The following is a 20791-nucleotide window of genomic DNA, read 5'->3' on the forward strand; positions in this document are numbered from 1 at the left end:
CTATAACTTTCTTTCTTTTTTTCTTTCCAGTCTACAGCTGGACATACACATAAAATACCTGTTGACCGAACACTCAATTGGCCAACATCAATCTCTTCCAATTCTACCACAAACATGCATGCTCGGCCAATATTTATTTTTATTATATTAGAGAGAGAAATAGATATCTCAAATGGCAACAAAACAATCTGTGTTTTCAAAATGTTGAAAACCAATCTGTCCGATCCTTCTTTCCACTGACATTAAGAAGTGAGACCCCCATACATATTAGTTAATTTTCAAAGCTAAGAGTCTCCAGTAAGGATGATTTTACCATGAGAAAATCATTCTAATTCTAGCCTAACATTTAGCATGAATGTGATTTCAAAATAAATGTTGCAATATTGTAATTGGCATTTGACAACCATTGTTCATAAAATTTGGACTGGAATGGGATTAAGGGTAAAAATGGTCCATACAATTAAAATACCAAGCAATCAGCCCCATCATAAATGTTAGGTGTGTGAGTGGCTGTTCTTCAGTATTTTGCACCTGTGCGGTCTCCCCCATATTACATTGTGGCTTGTCTGCATCCTGCTGGGATCTGGTGTTTTATCCTAGCCTTGTATAAGTATATATGGCCATTTTCTATGATATTATGTAGAAGAGGGAATCACTAGGACTAGTATTGGGCAACCTGAACTGGACTTAGCTCTTCCCTATGAGTTCCTGTATGGACTCCCTCATTTTAAGACCACCCTAAAAGCTAAAATCAGTGCTGGAACTTGTATAATTCCCTTGATCTGTCAGAACTGGTTAGTGAGCTTTTCCTTGTGTGTCCCCAGGAGATTTCAATACCTGTTTTCACCATTTGATATACAGCTTAGTAATGTAACATCTGTCATATATTTCACAGTATCGGTGCACGTCTCGCTCATGGCTCAAGTATGGCAGGAATTATGAGCCCATGCCTATTATTATAAAACATCCCTGCAGCAAACACTGACAATGTACAGTAAAGCGATATTGATCGCTGATCACCACACATTACAAGTCAAAGTGTAGTTCTGACCTGACGGATGCGGGTTTCACCACAAGATACAGCTGCTCTGTATACAAGATACAAAGCAGCTGTATCTCAAAAAGTAAAAATAATTTTTAATAAAAAGTACTTAGAAAGTTGCACCAAACACACAAAAAAAAAGGAAAAGCCATTTCAAAGGTGTACATAGCCTTTAAGATTTGTGGATATCATTCCTACACATTGGTTTTTTGTTTCTTACTGTACATTTTTTTCTTATCCAGAAAGAATGAAACCCTATTCACGAAAACTGTATTCTACCCCAACGTTTATTCAAATTCTTTGTTCAATTCACATAACAATACCTTTGTCTTATCGTTTAATAATTATATTCAATAGAGATATAAACATGATGCTCAGCAATGTAGCTTATACAATTTCATATAACCAAGAGAACAAAGACAAAAAAAAGCACGCAACTTTTGTATAATTATATGAGCGCCTTACTTTTGTATAACGCTTATCGCATTCAGAATCCTTTTCATTGTTTTACTAAGGACTTTTACAAAGAGAGTTAAAACACAATGCTGTAAATATACATTTAATCTCTTTTTTTCGTCTTTTTAAAGTTCCCTTAAAATAGGTGATTTATAGATCAAAAGAAAATTCCATGCTCCGTTAACTGTAAAGATTCCTAAACATATTAGCTGACACATTTGGGGAGAGAGTCAGAATTAGACTTTATACACACAACCATATTACGGCCTCGTGATTTACGGAGCGATCATAGGACTTCCATAGAAGTGCATCGGGGATTACTGAACCTCCGTATACCTCGGATTTCATACAGAGGAATACTAAGGTTTAAAAAAAATAGGCCCCTGTTCCATGACATGGTATTACAGAGGTATTCACCCCTAGAAGCAGTGCTGCTATGAGAGACTAGCCCCATACACAAATCCCCCAATAAGGAACCATATGGTGGTTCACCGAGTCCCTTTACCCTCAATGGAAGGCTGCAACGTATCCCAATGTATAGGCACATAGTGGAATATGTCACCCATAGGCTCCCATTGTAAATAAAAATACTACCTTTTTAACTGTAACGGAGTCCACAACGCTATTCCATATCTTTTTTTCCGGTATACCGATGTAAACTAGCCCAATGGAGGCCAAAAGGACATTCTATTGGCCTCCGTTGGTCTCATGGAGCTCTATGGATACACTTAATGTGTATGCTGGGAGCTTTTCCAGATGTAAACACTACACGCACATCCCAAACCTGATGTGAACAGGGCCTTAAAGTTTATAATACAACCAGATGGTATCTACTGACTTTTTGGCCTCCTCGGGAGCAATGCATCTTTGGCCCTACATAATTATCAAGAGACAAAGTCTGGCACTTGCCCATTATTGGATTAATTTATAGCCTTACATCAAACCACCATAGGCCGGTTCACATGAGAATCTCTAACATTGCGGCCACCCAAAAACGAGGTGAAAAATGGTCTTCTAGAGGGGTGGTCCTCTCAAGAATCCTCATAGACTATCGAAGGATTATTAATCTGTCGGAAAAACGTTATTTAGATCGGGGGTGGCCTTCTCAAAGAGGAGGTCTTTTGGAGAGGTTTCACTGTATATACAATGGGGTAGATATAATAATGGCTTAAAGATAGACAGCCTAAAGCTAAGTGTTAGGTTAAAAATGGCCCGAATGTTTTAATGACACACACATTGCTTGATAGATTGGCACATCTTGGTGCATTTTAGGCTAATTGCCATTCTTTACACCACCGACTAAGCGCACGCCAGTGTTAAATCTGGAGCATTTCATGACTCGTCAAATCCAAGTATATGACGCGACATGGTGACCATATCGCAAATCAATGTTCTTTCTGACGCACACAAAAATAAACTTGCCAACAATATATGCGCCAAGAAAATAGGCGCAAATACAATAATAAATCTGCCCCTTAATGTGGTTGAGTGTTTAAACCATACCCTAGTTATGCAGCTGATGAAATTATTTAAGCTTTTTAAGTATTTTGTACATCCGTGACTGCAGAAAAACATGAAGAAAAATATATCTCCGGACTCTGACTCGAATAATTGTCTAAAATTGACTACAAGACCTTCAGAAAACCAATATACATACAACCTACATATATAATTAATGATGGTAGCATTGGGGCAGATAGATTATGATCGTCTGACCTCTGTTCCTTTTTCACTATCACACTTTAGAAGGTTTAGAGGGTGACAAAGTGAGAGGTGTTACCCAAATGTGTCTCAGCCGAGCCATTAACCCTACAACCTTTCAGTCAACAGAACGAATGAGACGTCAGCAGCACGTTGCCTTATCTGACACTGTTTATTATCTTAGTCTCTTTCGTGACAAGGAAGACCAGAGATGTACAACTGTCTGGTAACCAAAACTTTATGCACATAGCAAAATCCAGGTATATTATATATATATATATTTATATTAAAAAAAAAGACTATATATACATGAGTTGACCTCGTTTATGTCATGTATTGCAAATCTTAGAATTTTTTTTGTTCCCTTATCTGTTCTTCTCAGCACTTTTCCAAAAATATTCCCACATCAAGCGTGTTTTTGGTGCTATGGGTTCTTACCCCCAGGTCATGTTGGCCCCATACATTTTTCTCATGGGCATTTTAAGCCTCTGCAGAGTTCTCTCTCCACGAATGGCCTTCTCTTCTATAAAAGAAAGGAATATGAGCGTAATTAATTGAACAAGCATTAAAGCGACCCTCCGGTCCAGCGACAACATTTTAAAAATGACGGGGTATATGGAGTTATATTACCTGGTGCCCTCCAGTTGCGCTCCTCTGCCGTATATTCGCTGCTTTGGGGTCCCCTCTGTGTTGTCCCAGCATCACTGCAGCGCTTCTTAGACTACGAGTCCGAGACACTCCCACTGTTCTCGGATTGGCCAGTGCTGCTCATGTGACACATGGGACACCAAAGCTGCGGATCTAGGACAGAGGAGCGCAACTGCATATTTAGAATTTTGTCTTTTGTCCTAGAGGGATTTGATTTTGACTTTCCAAAAACATATTCAGTATAATTGGATGGTCAGGTAAGCATGCTTATGCCTAAGGAGAAGGGTATAAATGTCTACCAGACATCTCTACAAAGGAATTATCTCACATTTAATCTAAAGTCAGTACGGATAATTTGTTGATATGTGCAGTAGTAAACAAAGTTGAAAGAGGGTTGGAGAACAGGAACTGAGAAGATGTGGCTGATTTTAGAACACAACTGGTATATTCCTAGAAAACTTTTTAAAGGGGCTGTCTCATCTAAGACAAACCCTTTCAGGATGTGGCCTCTGGGGAGATCAGCTGATCGGTTCGGGTCCCACTCCTGGCTGATGGAGCCGTTGCAGGGGAAAAGAAGTATTACATGGCTGCCATTCAGATAAATGGCCGTTCTTGTAATACAAGGAGGGCACAAGTCCACCAGAACTGGAGCCACCCGTTTAGAGCGGATCTCCATTCTGGCTCATAGAGGGGGGTCCCAGGTGAGGATCACCCCTCCATGAAGTCCATATGTTCTAATGGAGCATATGGACAGGGGGTTTTCTTCATGAGATAACGCCTTCAAGTCTCGAAGAGGTAAAACTTTGATTTCGTCTTGTGCTGATAAGAAACACAACTTCAGAGGCATACATTGCAACTGGGCCCTGGTGCCAGAGGGGGCTAAAAGACACCAGTATCATAAATGTCCCATGCTAGGTGGGGGAGGCCTGTTACATATTTTGCATTGGGGCTTAGGATCAAACCATTGGGAATCTCGATTCTGCTTTTCTGTAGTAATTTCTAGTGCTGGATTGCGTAAAACTGCTCAGCTTTACATCTAACCTTGCACATGCCATGTATGTTTAGACATAAATTTAAAGAAATCGCAGACGTCAGGGATGGCTGACCAAATGCAATGGATGATTCATCTAGAGAAATGCATTTACAGTGGAAAAAATAGACAATAAATTTCTCTTGAAATACTGTAGAATGACCTTTTCTTCTGCATTTGTAATTTTTCCATTAATTTCAATTATTTCTTATTATTCTTTATTTCAGTGTTATATATTTATTGCTATTAGGGGGTTGGTGTATTCTGTGATGCAACGGGTATATGGACTAGATTAATGATATAGCATATGGGGGGCGCGTCTGAGTTAAAACCCATTGTGTGACTATTACTTTAAAAGGAATTGCACAAACTGAATTCAAAGAATTACTTTCTATTAAAAAGCACCTGTCTGATGCCACAAGTACCAACCGCACATGTTTACTGATGTTGTGAATGGGATTTAATTAAAGGAATTAGAAAAAATAAAAAAAAATATGTTATTACAACCATTACAGCACACACACCAAAAATCCGCACCAAAATCCACGTGAAAAACCACACGTAACATATGCGGATTTTGTTGTGGATCCATAATTAATTTCATGTGAAATCTGTGTCAGAAATGGTCCGCAGCATGTGAAGCCACACAATTCCCTCTCTGCTGTTGATCTGTTGGTGTAAGCATCACAAATGTTTTATCGGTTCTCTAGGTCTCACTTTTTTTTTTTATGAACCGTAATGATGAGGATGAACAAACCTATAGCTACATTCAGATTTTTTTTTACACAAAATTAGATTTAATTTTAAGTAATTGTGTGCTGTCCGCCTTGGACAATGAATTTTTTGTTATAGGGGACCCTCAACCATCTGCTGGGAACTGTGAAGAAACCTGGTAGCAACTGCTCATTTTCCCTGCAGCGCCACCACTGAAATCTATGGGCTATCTGTGTAATGCATGTGCCGGGTCCTCCAGGGAGACACTTACTGTAACCACTCCTTTGGCTGTTAGATGATGGTTCTGAACGAGCGATTCCCTCTACAAACTCAGAATTACCTAATACGGTTTACAAATGAGTTTTCTAAACCAGACAACCCCTTTTAGACACAATTCCAATGTAGGCCTGCAGAAGACATATTGCAGCCAATTTATCCCAATAAATAACAATACATTATACACATGATGTCTCTCTGCCGGGGTTTCCCTCTAGAAGAAGACATATTTTTGGCCAAATGTCTTCCAAAGGTTCATCTTATACATATTAAAGAGAGATGTGCCAGATGTTAGTGCATGGAAGGGACTCCAGACGCAGGATTAATTTGGGCCTAAGTAAATATTTGGACTAGAGACATCCATTCATCCATCCATGAGGCATTCAATTCTAAAAGCAGCGTCGGCTGTGAGCCAAGCTACTGTGAAATATTTGTATTCACACAGTGTATGTGCGAGAGATTTGTAGACATGGATAAGATAGATTTAGACAAGGCCAGAGGAGGTTTACTAAGCAGAACCTTGTCAGCTTACTCTGCGGGACAATCAGTGTGGGTTATTAGATGGATTTTTATTTTTTATTTATTATTTTGAGCATTTTATAGCATTTTATCTGGTCATCAGGCCTTCTTCTATACCTTTTATAACTAGATACTATAACATAAATGCAATCTCCAATGTTTAGTTGGCCGATAGATGGTATATGGTATAATGTTTTAATTCTCAGGCAACCCCCTCCACCTACAATGTTAAGGCAGCACCACCTTAAGGGTATGTTCACAAAGGGCGAATACGCTGAGTAAAAGCACACAGCGTATCCTCCCTGGTCGCTGCAGAAAATTTGGGAGGAAAAAAATCGCACCAACTATCCGCTGCGGAAAACTGCATGTAAAAAAGAGTTTCATACTTACTTGTAGCCATAGAATTGGCTGCAGCAGTCACATGGGATGAAATATCATCCCAGGAGGCTAGCCTGGACGAAGAAGCACAGAATTTTGGGTAAGTATAAGATTTTTTTTCCGAGTTGCGAATAGTAGCTTTTTCACCACAAAAATCGCAGAATCTGCTATTTGTTGCGGGTTATACTCCCCCATTGAACTCAATGGGGAAAACCCGCAACAAAAAAGCAGCGATTACGCAAATAGAATTGAAATGCTGCAGATCAATTTCTGAGTGTTTTTTCCGCTTATGAGTTACGCAGCGTGTGGATGACATTTGTTCAAATCTCATCCACTCTGCTGCTACTGTATTATTCTACGAATTTTCCGTATTATTTACGCTACGTGTGAACCTGACCTAATAGCGAGGTTAGGATTCTTACCTTCTCTATAAAAAAAAAAACTGTTTAGCTCAGCTACATGAGAACACAAGTATGATCAGTGACTTCTACTTAGTTGCATTGTCTTTTCATAATTCACTGTATTTCAAAGATATATTCAATTGTGCTCCCACAACATAACAATTTTAAAGGATTCACTGGTGTAATATATGAGTAAAATATAACATTTATTTATAACTCTCTAAAAACAGGGGTACAATCACCACTGTGAAAAAGCCCCACCGTGTGTATAAAAACGTATTAAATAATAAACACTGAGTTCTAATTCAATTGTGAACCTATTATAGCTCAGTGTTCAACAAGAATATCAATACGAAATCAGCATTTGAAAAATGGGCATAACAATAGTCTTGACCCTAATTCACACTAGAGTCCGTGATAACGCAGTACCTTTCTGGCTAGTCTGGATGTAGAGGCATTGTATTCCTCCATTCCACACAAACTTGGCTGTGAAGCGGTTGAGTACTTCTTGAGATCTAGAGGTACTCAATTTGTGGCTCATAACCAGCTAGTACTGCACTTATTACATTTTGTGCTGGAGAAAAATGTATTTATCTTTGAAGACAGGATTTTTCACCAGCAATGTGGTACTGCAATGGGGAGTCCAACTGCTCCCACCTATGCAAATTTATTTCTTGGCTGGTGGGAGGAGACAATTGTTTTTGGGGAGAATTTCTCCAAGTGGACTTCGTCAATAGGGATCTGGATCAGATATATTGATGACGTGCTGCTGTTCTGGAATTCAACAGTGGAAGAATTCAATAGTTTTGTGGCTGCCCTTAACCAGAACGATCTAGGGCTAAGGTTCACATGTGAAATCAGCAATCAGGAACTGTCCTTCTTAGACCTTAAAATTACAAAAACATCAGAGGGTACAATCCGTACTCAAGTACATCGTAAAGAAACAGCAACCAACAGTTTCCTGCAATGGAACAGTTGTCATCCTTATCCCCTTAAACGCGGTATTCCCAAGGGTCAGTTCATGAGAGTACGCCGGAATTGCAGCTCCATGGACGACTTCGAGAGACAGGCTCAGGAACTTACAACCAGATTGAAGGATAGAGGTTTCCCTAAGGGAGTAATCAGAAAGGCCTATGTGGGAGCGAGAGATGCGGACAGCCAGAGTCTTCTTGTTCCTAGACAACGAAGGGAAGAGAGAGTTACGAGACTTATAGGCACTTATGATTCTAAACAATGTGAAATCATGCAGATCCTGAAGAGGTATTGGCGTATTCTTAGTACTGATGTAGATTTGATAGATCAGATTACGCAATGGCCTTCAGTCACATTCCGGAGAGGGAAAATCATCAGGGACAGAGTTATGCATAGTTGTTTTGATCCCATTGCACCTAAAGGAACATGGCTGGACAGACAAATACCAGGCACACATAGATGTGGTAGGTGCAAGGCTTGTGATTTTATTCAAAAAGGTGACAAGTTTAGGAGTGTCGTTACGCAATTGGAATATGACATTCGTGATTTTGTCAATTGTAAAACAGCAGGGGTGGTATATCTGATAACATGTCTATGTCCACTGAATTATGTGGGAAAAACGGTGCGGCAGTTTCGGCGCCGGATCAGAGAACATGTTGGCGACATTGCAAATTCTAGAGATACTCCTATATCCAAACATGTACACGCTACACATCAGGGTCGTGCAGAATGTCTTAAATTTCAAGCAATTGAACTCATTAGGCCTCCCAAACGGGGAGGTGACTGGGATAACCTCATACTACGAAAGGAAGCCCAGTGGATCTATAGATTGGCGTGCACACAACCAGGGGGTTTAAATGAGCAGACAAACTATGCATGTTTTATTTAAACATTCATTTAAACATGCATTTCCATGGCCAGTTATCCCTTCAGGATAGCAAGAGACCCACATGGTCGTCATGACAGGTAGTCTCTTAATTATCAATGATCATCATGTGGGCAGTCTGGCTATGGTTCCTTATTCAGTAGGTGTTCAAATGACACTTTATAGTGGGGTAGACATTCATTTATCTACACAATATGTATTATCAGTGTAGTTGTTTATCAATGGCAGTCCAGCTGCGGGTTTTGAGCTGATCCGCAACACTTACCCAAACTTTAAATATCGATATACTCCTTCTTTGCAGTGGTGAGTTCCTGGCAGCATGGGCGACTCGATTGTGGCCTCTACTGCGCCTGCGCGTTCGGCTTTTGATGCGGTCGATGTTGGTTCCTGGCTGTCAGCTGATGGCCGGGAGTCACATGGACAGGTGTCACGAATTCGATTGGTGAGTGTGATTGGCTGTTTCGATTGGCGGTGCCGAGGACAGGGGGAGGAGTCAGATGCTTTAAATAACTTAGAGTCCCAGAATGAAGCATGCCGCTGATATCTATGCGAGCATGCTTCCGTGGAGTACAGCAGAATACCTGCTGCTGAACTAAATATCGCTGGCATCCCGGCCAGAGTGACCAAGCTACAGACCCCTGATGATGAGTATTGAAACGCGTAGGGTCGGTTGTGAATAGGAATTTTTTAGCATTGGGAACACTAGCATTGTTTGTATACCTTAACACTAGGAGCTTCCGGTGCGGTTATCACGGACTCTAGTGTGAATTAGGGTCAAGACTATTGTTATGCCCATTTTTCAAATGCTGATTCCGTATTGATATTCTTGTTGAACACTGAGCTATAGGAGGTTCACAATTGAATTAGAACTCAGTGTTTATTATTTAATACATTTTTATACACACGGTGGGGCTTTTTCACAGTGGTGATTGTACCCCTGTTTTTAGAGAGTTATAAATAAATGTTATATTTTACTCATATATTACACCAGTGAATCCTTGCATTGTCTTTTCAGAATTCCGAAATGAATCTTCTGTCTCATCAGAGGCTCACTTTGCAGCTTTCTCATTCCCCCATGCTTTATACAGTTGCATATATTGCCGAATAACTACCATTGTAAAAACCCCAAAAATATATATTTATGCAGGGTCCTCTGTATTGAAATGTGTTGTCAACTATGCTTTTCAATACAGCGAGAAAAAATATGTCAACACATACTGCCCCAACTTATTCCTAAATGACTCTACTTTGGCATTCGTCGGGCCCATTGTAAGGCACGGATATATTTGGAGTATAAGCCAGGAACATAGTTCAGAAATGATATATGAACATAACCTTAACCGTGATATAGTGCATCCTCTAAGTAAATTAATCATCCTGCTCAGCTGATTGGCCTTATTTACGGCACTAAAGTATGTAATGAGCCGTAGATGTAACCCCTTTTCTTGCCAGTAGGGGGATCTCATTATGAGGTCAGTATTTTGAGGTAGTCCCCGATCTGGATTCTCCTTTATTAGCCATTCCAGAGATCCGCATCAGTGCTCTTTGTTACAGAGGTTCTATAGACACCATTGTTTTCCAGGTATCATTCACTGCACAGCCCCCTCCCCCCCCCCCCCGTAATCAACAGCAGCTGATTTTGGGGGTCCCGCTTTATCAAGGGACCCACGGTCTGAAAAGGGAATGTCCAAACCAGGCAATAGACCTTATAGTGGACAATTAGGCTACGTTCTCATCTAGCGGAATTGCTGCAGATTTTCCTTCCGGATTTGCAGGGGCAGAGAATTTGCAGTGAAATGTAGTAGAAGCAAAGTCGATAGGATTTTTAAAAATCTCATTCACACACTGCAGAAAATTTCCTCCTGGAAATCGATCAGTGGGGCGGATTTTAAAATCCTCAGCATGTGAATTTCTGTTACAGATTTTCACTGCGGATGTCACTCCTTTCAATGAGAGGGGTAGAATCAGCAGCAGAATTTTTGGAAAAATTTGTTGAAGATTTGCCACAGAATCCGCGCAGTAATCTGTAGCTGACCCTCATAGTTCTGACTCAGATCCGCATGCAGATTAGCCCCAATGAATGGGGCTGATCCGTATGTGACTACCCGACGCAGTTTTTGAAACTGTGTCAAGAAGTGACATGCTGCATTTTGTCTTTCCTCGATGCGGATTTCAGTTAATACGGCACAGATTTACCATTAAAATCAATAGGATACAATTTGTGGGCGTAATTCAGAGCATATTTTGTGACATACACATACCTCCCAACTGTCCCGGATTCAGCAGGATAGTCCCGGATTCCGGGCGGTGTCCCGCTGTCCCAGGTGGCTCGGGGTATGTCCCGCTGTCAAACTAATTCTGAAGCAGGGAACCATCAGCTCCCTGCTTCAGAATTAGTTTAGAGCGAAGGAGCAGAGGGAGCTCCTCCGCTCACTGAGGACTCAGCAGGCACAGCGCTGTATGCTCTATCTGGGGATTCCACTCCTAGAGGGAGTCCCAATGGCGCTATCTACAGGGGAGGGGGGCTGGCGCTATCTTCATGAGGATGTGACACTATCTATAGGGGACACTGTGGCACTAGGTACATGGGCACTATATACATGGGCACTGTGTCACTATCTGCAAGGGCACTGGCACTAGGGGCAGCTAAGGGGGCATTATACTGTATTGGGCAGCTAGGGAGGCATTATGCTGTATGGGGGAATTTGGGCATTATACTACATGGGGACATCTGTATGGGCATTATACTGCATGGGAGAATATGTGTGGGCATTATACTGTATAAAGGGCATCTGTGTTGGCTTTATACTGTATGGTGGCAGCTACGGGGGCATTATACTGTATAGTGGCAGCTATGGGGGCATGGCTTTATTTCTTGACATTATGTATGTATTTTTTCCACATTATTATACATATAAAGTAGTTCCACCTCTTCTTTACATTGCTAGGTCCTTTATGTAAATTAAAGACTGTTATAATCCAATGTGTTATCTAGCGCAGACATATTTACATAGTTAGGGAGATTTCCCTTGAGAAATACATATTTGTTGTTAACCTGTGGAGTCAAATGAGAAGAAAGAGACAATAGGAGACAATTTCAACTTCTGCAGGAAAAGATCAAAGAATATCTGCCGATATTTTTCTCGTAATAAAGTATTCGGAAGGCATCTGTATGTGATATAGCCTGTAACACGAGATTAAACGGCTGCACTAAGCACATCCCTTCATTGAGAAATCAATCTGAGCAAGTCCCCAGATAATTGCCTGCCCGTTCATACATAATGCGGCTACATTTCTTTTTTTTCCTCCATGCTATTTAAGAAAAATAAAATAGCGCACGTCCTCCTGCAATAAGGCTGATTGCTTTTGCCCGACATTAATCGCTTGTGATTGGTTATATGGCTGATTTTTATTAAGAGATTTACTATATGCACTGAAATGATAGGATCATGGTTTTACAGGAATATCCATCTGCCTCTGCTTGCTAACACTTTGTAAATATACCAATTAGAATGGATATTGTTCCTCTTTAAGCTGGGTTTATACGCTACAATTCTGAGAAAATCTTACTTCTGAAGATCTGATTATTATGATAATTGCGGACAATTGTACATAGGATATTTGGATAGAGCAATGTTTCATTTGCTTTATCGCTTGCAGTCTGGCATTGAGAAGCCAGTCCTTACTATGCTGCTGACTGAAAACGACTCCTGTTTATACGCTCACAGTTTGAGGAGATCCTGTTTTTAAAGAACGGATTATTATAATAATCGCGGACGATTGTACATAGGATATGTGGATAGAGTAATGTTTCAATTGCTTTATTGCTTGCAGTCTGGCATTGAGTAGCAATTCGTACCTATTCTGATGAATGAAAACAATTCCTGATCACATGTGGTGATCATCTCAATTGGGCTTATCTGACCGTACAAATTTTTAAAATATAAGATTTTTTTCAATTATAAAGGCAGTGATTTTTACCAATTGAATCTGATTAATCAGCTGTTTTTGTATCTTGCATACAAGTCCGTAGGAGATGCGGAAACAGCTGGACATGTTCACTAGCCACAGACTTCAATGGAAATTGCCATCAGAATCACCGGAGCATTCTTCAACTTTTGAACCAAGCTTAGAGTAGTAACAACGGAAACTGGACTCCCGAACCATAGTGGTCCCACCACTGGGATCCTACTGATCAGACATTTTAGCATATCCAATGGACGAACAGACTTGAGGATTACTCAAGCCTTCTATGGACAGTTTGCCGTCCTGTTCCAGGAAGATGGATTGTGGTGGCAGCAACCTATTGGGCGTACCTATTTCACTATGGAATATCCTCTAGTCTATGTGTCCCCATTTTTAAATGTCGGATACTTTGCTGCCTCTTAGAAAAAAAAAAAGTAGATTGACCCATCTGTTTATCTATCTATCTATTTCCACTCTACCTGATAACGCCATCTAGTATCTATCTATCTATCTATCTATCTATCTATCTATCTATCTATCTCTAGTACAAAAATAAGGCAGCACTCCGTTCAAATATGGGTGAAAAAGAGGGTACTTTATTGTCCCATAAACAGCAACGTTTCAGCCTTTCTCAAGCTTGCTGAAACGTTGCTGTTTATGGGACAATAAAGTACCCTCTTTTTCACCCATATTTGACGGAGTGCTGCCTTATTTTTGTACTATATACAATTGGGATCTTGGTCTGCTCCCGTTGGCGTGCACCCACATTATACCGGTGCTGCTGGATCTTTATGTCTACCTATCTATCTATCTATCTATCTATCTATCTACCTACAGCTATATAATCTATCTATTTATCTCTCATTTTATAATGTATCTTTTCATCTATTCATATCTATTATCTATTTATTTAACATTTTAACATCTATCTTTTCATTAATTCATTTTTATCTATTTATTGCAGCTTAAGGCCTCTTCCAGACGAGCGTATTTTGCATCCGTATTCCATCTATCTATCTATCTATCTATCACATATCTATCTATCTATCTATCTATCTATCTATCTATCTATCTATCTATCTATCTATCTATCTATCTATCTGTCTGTCTGTCTGTCTGTCTGTCTGTCTATCTATCTATCTATCTATCTATCTTTACATATATGGGGAGCATAGTATCACCTTGTATAGTAGCAGGTGCAAACCTTTAGGGGTTATCAGGGGGAGATTTGTACCACATGATATTTGAAGGCCCTATTACAGATTTTGCATTGGGGCCCAGGAGCATATGATACAATGCACAGTCCTATTTTGTTACCCATTCCAAGCTTAGTTGTAGGTGCGGCATAACTTTCATATATTTGTCACCACTGCATTATGCAACAAGCAGTGGAGTTGTCTTCTTCTGTGATTGACACATAGAGGTTTCAGCCAAAAAATGGAGAATGAATCCAAATTCTTATGACATAGTTAGTGAAATATTCCCATCTGGACTAATATCAATTCACAACTTTAAGAATCCTTCCCCCTCCAGATCGTCTGCCACTATCAACAACCTACTCTAAATAAGATATAGCATTTCCAACCATAGAACCGAAATGCAAACAGCTTTTTGATCCCTTCATGTAGAATCTTGACAACCGATGCTCACAGGTCATATTATGCTGCATAAATATTTGCAGCAAAGTTTCCTTCATCTCTGACTGATGTGTCGGTTCATTTAGTCGCTCTAAGATAGTCTTTTTAGTCTAGTGTAGCTTCCTACATATTAGTCTTTAAGATGTAACCGCTGCAGATAATAGCTTTCATGGGGGGATACAGTAAAAAACTTAAAACAATCTGTTTAGCATAAGACATCATTAAGAATTCCTGGAAGAAAAAAACCCGAAACATAAGGCAGGGGACATCAATGGGCTGTCAATCTCTTTCGAAGAATGGGTCTAATCCTCAGCTCCAGAGAGGGAAGGAATCCTTTTTTTATAACTCCAGATACACAAGCGGAGACTCCATTTGCCTTTCATGTCTGAAATGAACAGTTAAATGCCCAGAGATGAAAGCGAAAAAGAACTCGCTACCTCGGCGTAGATAGAAGCATGGGGTCATCAGTGACCTGACATCAGCAAGAATCACCTTGCACATTGGTGTCACCATAGGGTCATCAACAAGACGTAACATTCCCATCACTGGTAAATTGTTCCTGTAGGTGCATGAATAAGTAGATATCTTCACTGGAGATAGAAGCTGAAAAAAGTCACCTAATAAATCCAGCCTTCTCAGGGGAAATAGAAAAAAAGTATACATAAAAAATTAGTATGGGGCAGGTTGACCTGGAGAAGAAAGAAGAGAAATCTAGAGGAACTCAAAGTATCAAGAGTATAGTCCATCTGTAGCTATAGAGATATTTCACAATGGCATTAAAACAATGAAACACATCAACCACAACTATAGCTATAATCAAGGATATGTACCAAAGAGGCAGACATATGGGGCCCCTGTAAAGAGGGGGCCCAGCCTAGGTTGGCCATATCTTTTATTTTAACACATGGTGAGAACCTGTAGAGGGATTTTCCCCACAACCTTAGAAAATAAGATTGTAGGGAATCAACCCAGGGATCATGAAAAGAAGATGGGGGCAAACAGCCATCAGGTTCTCTTGTCATGTTAGAAGGGTTGCAAAAGGGGGAACCTTTACTACCAAGCCCCCTGTTCATTTTTCCCGTGGCTTAAGACCACTTCATTATCAGCTTCAGTCAATGGTCCAAAGTTTGGCCCAATCATATGCGATGGTCGAAAATAGTCTGTAGATTCCGTCAATTGCCAGGCCCATAGGGACTGTCTGTGCCATTTCATACCAACAGTACCTCTCAAGACTACATTCATGGTGCCTGGTTGTCTCTATATAACCTAAAGTGGTATCAAGGTGCATTAATACCAGGTTCACATAAGGTTGCAGGCTTGATGGCATCACTTCTACCGGTTACATTGGTCTAACGTGTCTTGAGTCTTGACCAACATCTCTGTCAATGTGTACTGTTTATATTTTACTGACTGTTTGAAATATTGCTAGTGATAGGACAGGAGAAATAGGATAAGCAAAGGTTCTATAACCTCACACTGAATAGTCCCTCAAGCCACTTACTGTAGGCATCACTGGCAAGAAACAAATACTTGTTACCTTCTATACCCCAGAGAAACCAATGGCATCTTCTAATGGTCACTATACATAATTCTCCTATAGCTGGCAAGAGCACCATTCTTGGTTATATTTTCCGTATTGACAGCCAACTAGTTGAATGCAAAAACAATAGACCTCCATACGTCTCCTTAGATCTCTATACGTTAGAAGAACTCAATGGGGTCATCATTGATGGATATGGGTGGATTATTATTCTTTCTTTGGGTTTTATTTCAGAAGTAGGGTTCCACCCTATTTAATAACTCATTATATACTGTATAGTGCTTGCATTTTGTATTTACAGTTTAAGGCCTAATGCACAGGACCGTGGTGATTTTGCAGTCCACGAAACTATGGATCCATTGTATTTGCAGTCCATTTGTCTGCAAGAAAAACTTACATAGTGCATCAGTGTGTCATCAGTATTCACGGATCCACAAAAAAGGAAGACTGGAATTGATGTCACCAGTTTGTCCCAACCCCCTGAGTAGGTCGCATGATCCACAAATACAGAACTTAAAATTACCTGTTTTTTTTGCAGCTCGGATTCGCAAGCCCCACACGGATCCGTGAACATCACGGTTGTGTGCATGGGGCCATATAATTGAGTGTGTCCGTGTGCTAGCCGCAAAATTTCGGCTAGCACACAGACAAAAAACCACGGTCGTATGCATTGAGCCTAAGATTACATATTGAAGGTTTATAAGTTAAAATGAGCTCTGAAGGGCATCTCCACTAAATATAAAATTACACAAAAACATATAGCAGCTTTTATCAATTTCCAGAACATCAATAGTCTTCTTTGAAGGCATCATGGGGGAAGGGAAGTTAATATCAGCCAGGGGGTTCGATAGAAAATATTAAAATTGGATACCATTCTAGAGATGGTTAACACCAACCCTACTCATCAGACAGGGGGACTTCATGTTTGTTTGCCCCCATCTCCTTAGGTTGATTGCCCACACCCTTGTCTTCGAACATTATGCAAAGGTTCCCATGACCCATTAAAAAATGGATGCAGCCAACGTGGGCTCGGCCCCCTCTCTTCATGGGCCCTACAGTGGCAGCATGGTCTGCCTCTGTGATAGTACACTTTTGTGCATACACAAGCCCAATGTCTCCTTCGACTATAGAGTTGTCTTCTTTCTAGTAATGAAGCTGTTGGCTTCTTGAGATGACACCATAATACTCTCTAATTTGTTCATGACTGGTGTCTTCCATCCCTGGGTGATGAACAAAGAATGTGCCAAATGTCCACAGAGGTGCTTGCATTGTTATTAATGCTAGGAGAAAACATACGCATTAAGCAGATCGTTTTTTTGTTTGCTCCAAAACACTCAATAAATTATTTAGTTTGCAAAATGCCACTCTGAGCAGGTTCACTTAATTGAACGGAATAATTTATGGTAAAAGCTACCAAAAAAGATCAATGCAGATGGCATAGGGAAATGATTGAGTTTCAGCAAGGACAATTTGATTGTTATCCCTCATTATAATAATGTTGAAGGGAGAAGACATCAGCGTTGGTTGGGAAAAAAAAAATCAATATTTGATGAGTGCAGAGGCTATGAATTTTAACAGGAGGTAGAACAGAGGTGGAAACACTGGTTAATAATTCATTGGATTTCAAAGCTCGAGCAAAAACTGTTTTGTTTATGTCTAATTGTTCTCGTCATTTGATGCTTGATTAAAATAAGTTTCATCTTTTCTATATTTCTTATAATAATGGTGTATCCTCTCATCTATTTTGTTTTATTCTATGAGTGATGTAGCAACCATTGTAGCTCATTGATTCTTGATACATGTTACAACAAGCTTACAAATTCTCTTTTCAATAAATACTTAGGCTCTGTTCTCACTAGCGTCTTGGCCACTGATCTTAATGGAGTCATTACTGGTTTGGGGGATTTACTTCCAAATGTATCCCAACAAATCTTGATGGATCCCATTGACATAGATATTCCGTCAAGTTTTCAATAGGGTTTCCAGTGGTTTTTGATGGCAAGAAGAGCGTTGCCGACTACAAACCACCCAATAGAATACCGTGCCAGTGTGACCAGAGCATTAAAGGGGTAGTCTTATCACAGACAACCCCTTTAATCTGAGAGACATCACAGCCAGAGGCTGAACTTGTGGCTCCTGGGCCCCAATACAAAATTGTAACGTCCATGGCCGTGGGCCGTCGGGTTTACTCACCCCCCCTGACGCCCTCGGCCATGGATCCGCGAGCGCTGGTCCCTGTCTCCTTCCTAGGAGATGCCAGCGCTCACTTCCGCTCCGTCCTGCTGTGTCCCATAGGGCCAGCGCGCGCACAAATTATTCGTCATCGTCATCAACTGCCCTGATTTCCTGGTCTATAAGAAGGCCCCAGGCCTTCTGATCCTTGCCTGAGCGTTGTTAGTCTATCCCAGTCTGTCTCGCAAATGGTCCCTTAGTGTTTCCCGTTCCAGCTGTTACCCGTGCCCTGTTACCCGTTCCTGTATTCCGTATTGTTCTAGTTCCGGTGCCTACCTGCATTGGAGTAGTGTCGTCTGCCAAGTCCAGTGTCATCTGCCACGTCCAGTGTCGTTTCCCACGTCCAGTGTCGTTTGCCACATCCAGTGTCGTTTGCCACGTCCAGTGTCTTCTGCCACGTCCAGTGTCTTCTGCCACGTCCAGTGTCTTCTGCTTCATCGGATACTGCCCACCACGTCTGGCGCGACCTGCCGCACCAGCCTCCATCCGTGCTGAAGCCACAGCCACCGTCCGGACTATTTCAGGTACCCAAGCGTTACTGTCTGCCATTGACTTTCGTATAGACTGTGACCTGGTCAGCTGCCTCCCCGCTACGGCGGAGCGGCCTAGTGGGTCCACATACCCTGTGTCCGTGACAAAAATATGTAACAGGACCAACTATCATGTGTTATTTATAATACTGGTGTCTTCTCTAGTGTCTGAGTGTAATTGTAACTTCTTACTTCCCTTTAGATACAACTAACTCAACAAGATGCCTGGCAAACAGATCATTTTGCCAGGGGGAGTTGCCATTGGTTGCTACTTTCCTCTGTATTGGCCGCTACAGGGGAAATTAAAAATGACATACATCCATGTAACATATGGGTGGACCAGCAGGGCCGTGGGCTACAAGCTATTTTTAAAAAGTTTTTCTCATAATTCCAAACTCCTTGATGGTCTAGAGTAGTGAAAAGTTTAATTATACATTCCCTGGTGGTCTAAGGCAGTGAAGGGGTTTATTTTACATTCCCTGTGGTCTAGGATGGTGAATGGGTCAATTGTGAATTCAGGTTGCTCCTGGGGTTCCTTCCTTGGTGGGGCTCCTAGGATATAGGATTGGAAATTGCCCAGTTTACCACAACATAAAAAGCCCTAAAGATCTGCACTACCAGAGTCCTCCACTCTGGTTCATAGAGGGGTTCCAAGCAAGGATCCCCTCTATGACATCCATGTTCCCTAATAGGGCATATGGAAAGGATTTGACAACCTCTTTAAACAGTTTTCTGCCATTTGCTATTTAAAGTGGTTGTCTGGTTTCAAAAACTTTCTTTCATATAACCTTTTAGGGAATTCTGAGTTATTATGTGGGAGTACTCTATGCACGATCCTCATCTATTGGCCCGAGGGAAGAGCGGTTACAAAGAGCATCTCTTATTTTGGAGGACCTGTCCTGTCCTTCATTACACAGACAACACGCTGATTTAAATTGGCCACTATGTTATGCTTCATTTCACCTGTGGTGGCGCTGCAGGTAAATTTAATACTTACTTTAATTTTCTATACAAATTTCAGTTAAACATTGGTGATCCCAGCATGGGGACACTTTATATTAGGTCAATTCAAAAGGCCTTGCTAACATGTGGGGATTGTCGAAGAACCCCTTTAAACGTCAAATGTAAAGATGAAATAAATATATAAAAGCAAACACATGATAATTAAATTTTGTCTCTGTAGAAAGGTCCAAGTTGCATACAAACCTGTTGGGCCATACGGTACCTCTATATGCCTCTGGTTTTGTACAGAGCTACACAGATGTTAGTGACATGCTCCATCGGACGCCGTATTACGGAGGTATTTTTCCCTAGAAGCAATGGCTCTGTATGATGCCGTACCGAGGCAGGGCTCCATCAAGTAGCACAAAGAGTGCCTACGACTCTGAACTATGGAAGCGTAGAGACTCTGTGTGCCGAAGTACAGGTTTCATTCAAGTAATGATAAGTTATTATCTTTATTATTATTGTTGAATTAGAAAATTCTACTACATAATAGTAATAACAATAATTATAATTTTAGTGTTAGCATTTGTTATTATTTAGTTGTTGCTTTTATGATTATTATTGTATTAAGTATATTATCATTATTATCATTATTATTGCTTAAATTATTATATGTATTATACTATTATTTTACTGTCATTATATTATCAATTATATTATTATTTATTGTTATTATTTTCATTTTATTATTGTTATTATTGCTTTATTGTTCATCATATTATTATTACTTGTTTTATTATAATTTTTCTTATTATTGTTATTATTATTATTATTATTATTATTATTAATAATAATAACAATAATAACAATAATAATAATAATAATAATAAGGATAATAATAATACAATTTGCTTTTTA

This window comes from Rhinoderma darwinii, chromosome 12, assembly GCF_050947455.1.
Source record: "Rhinoderma darwinii isolate aRhiDar2 chromosome 12, aRhiDar2.hap1, whole genome shotgun sequence".
Lineage (NCBI taxonomy): Eukaryota > Metazoa > Chordata > Amphibia > Anura > Rhinodermatidae > Rhinoderma > Rhinoderma darwinii.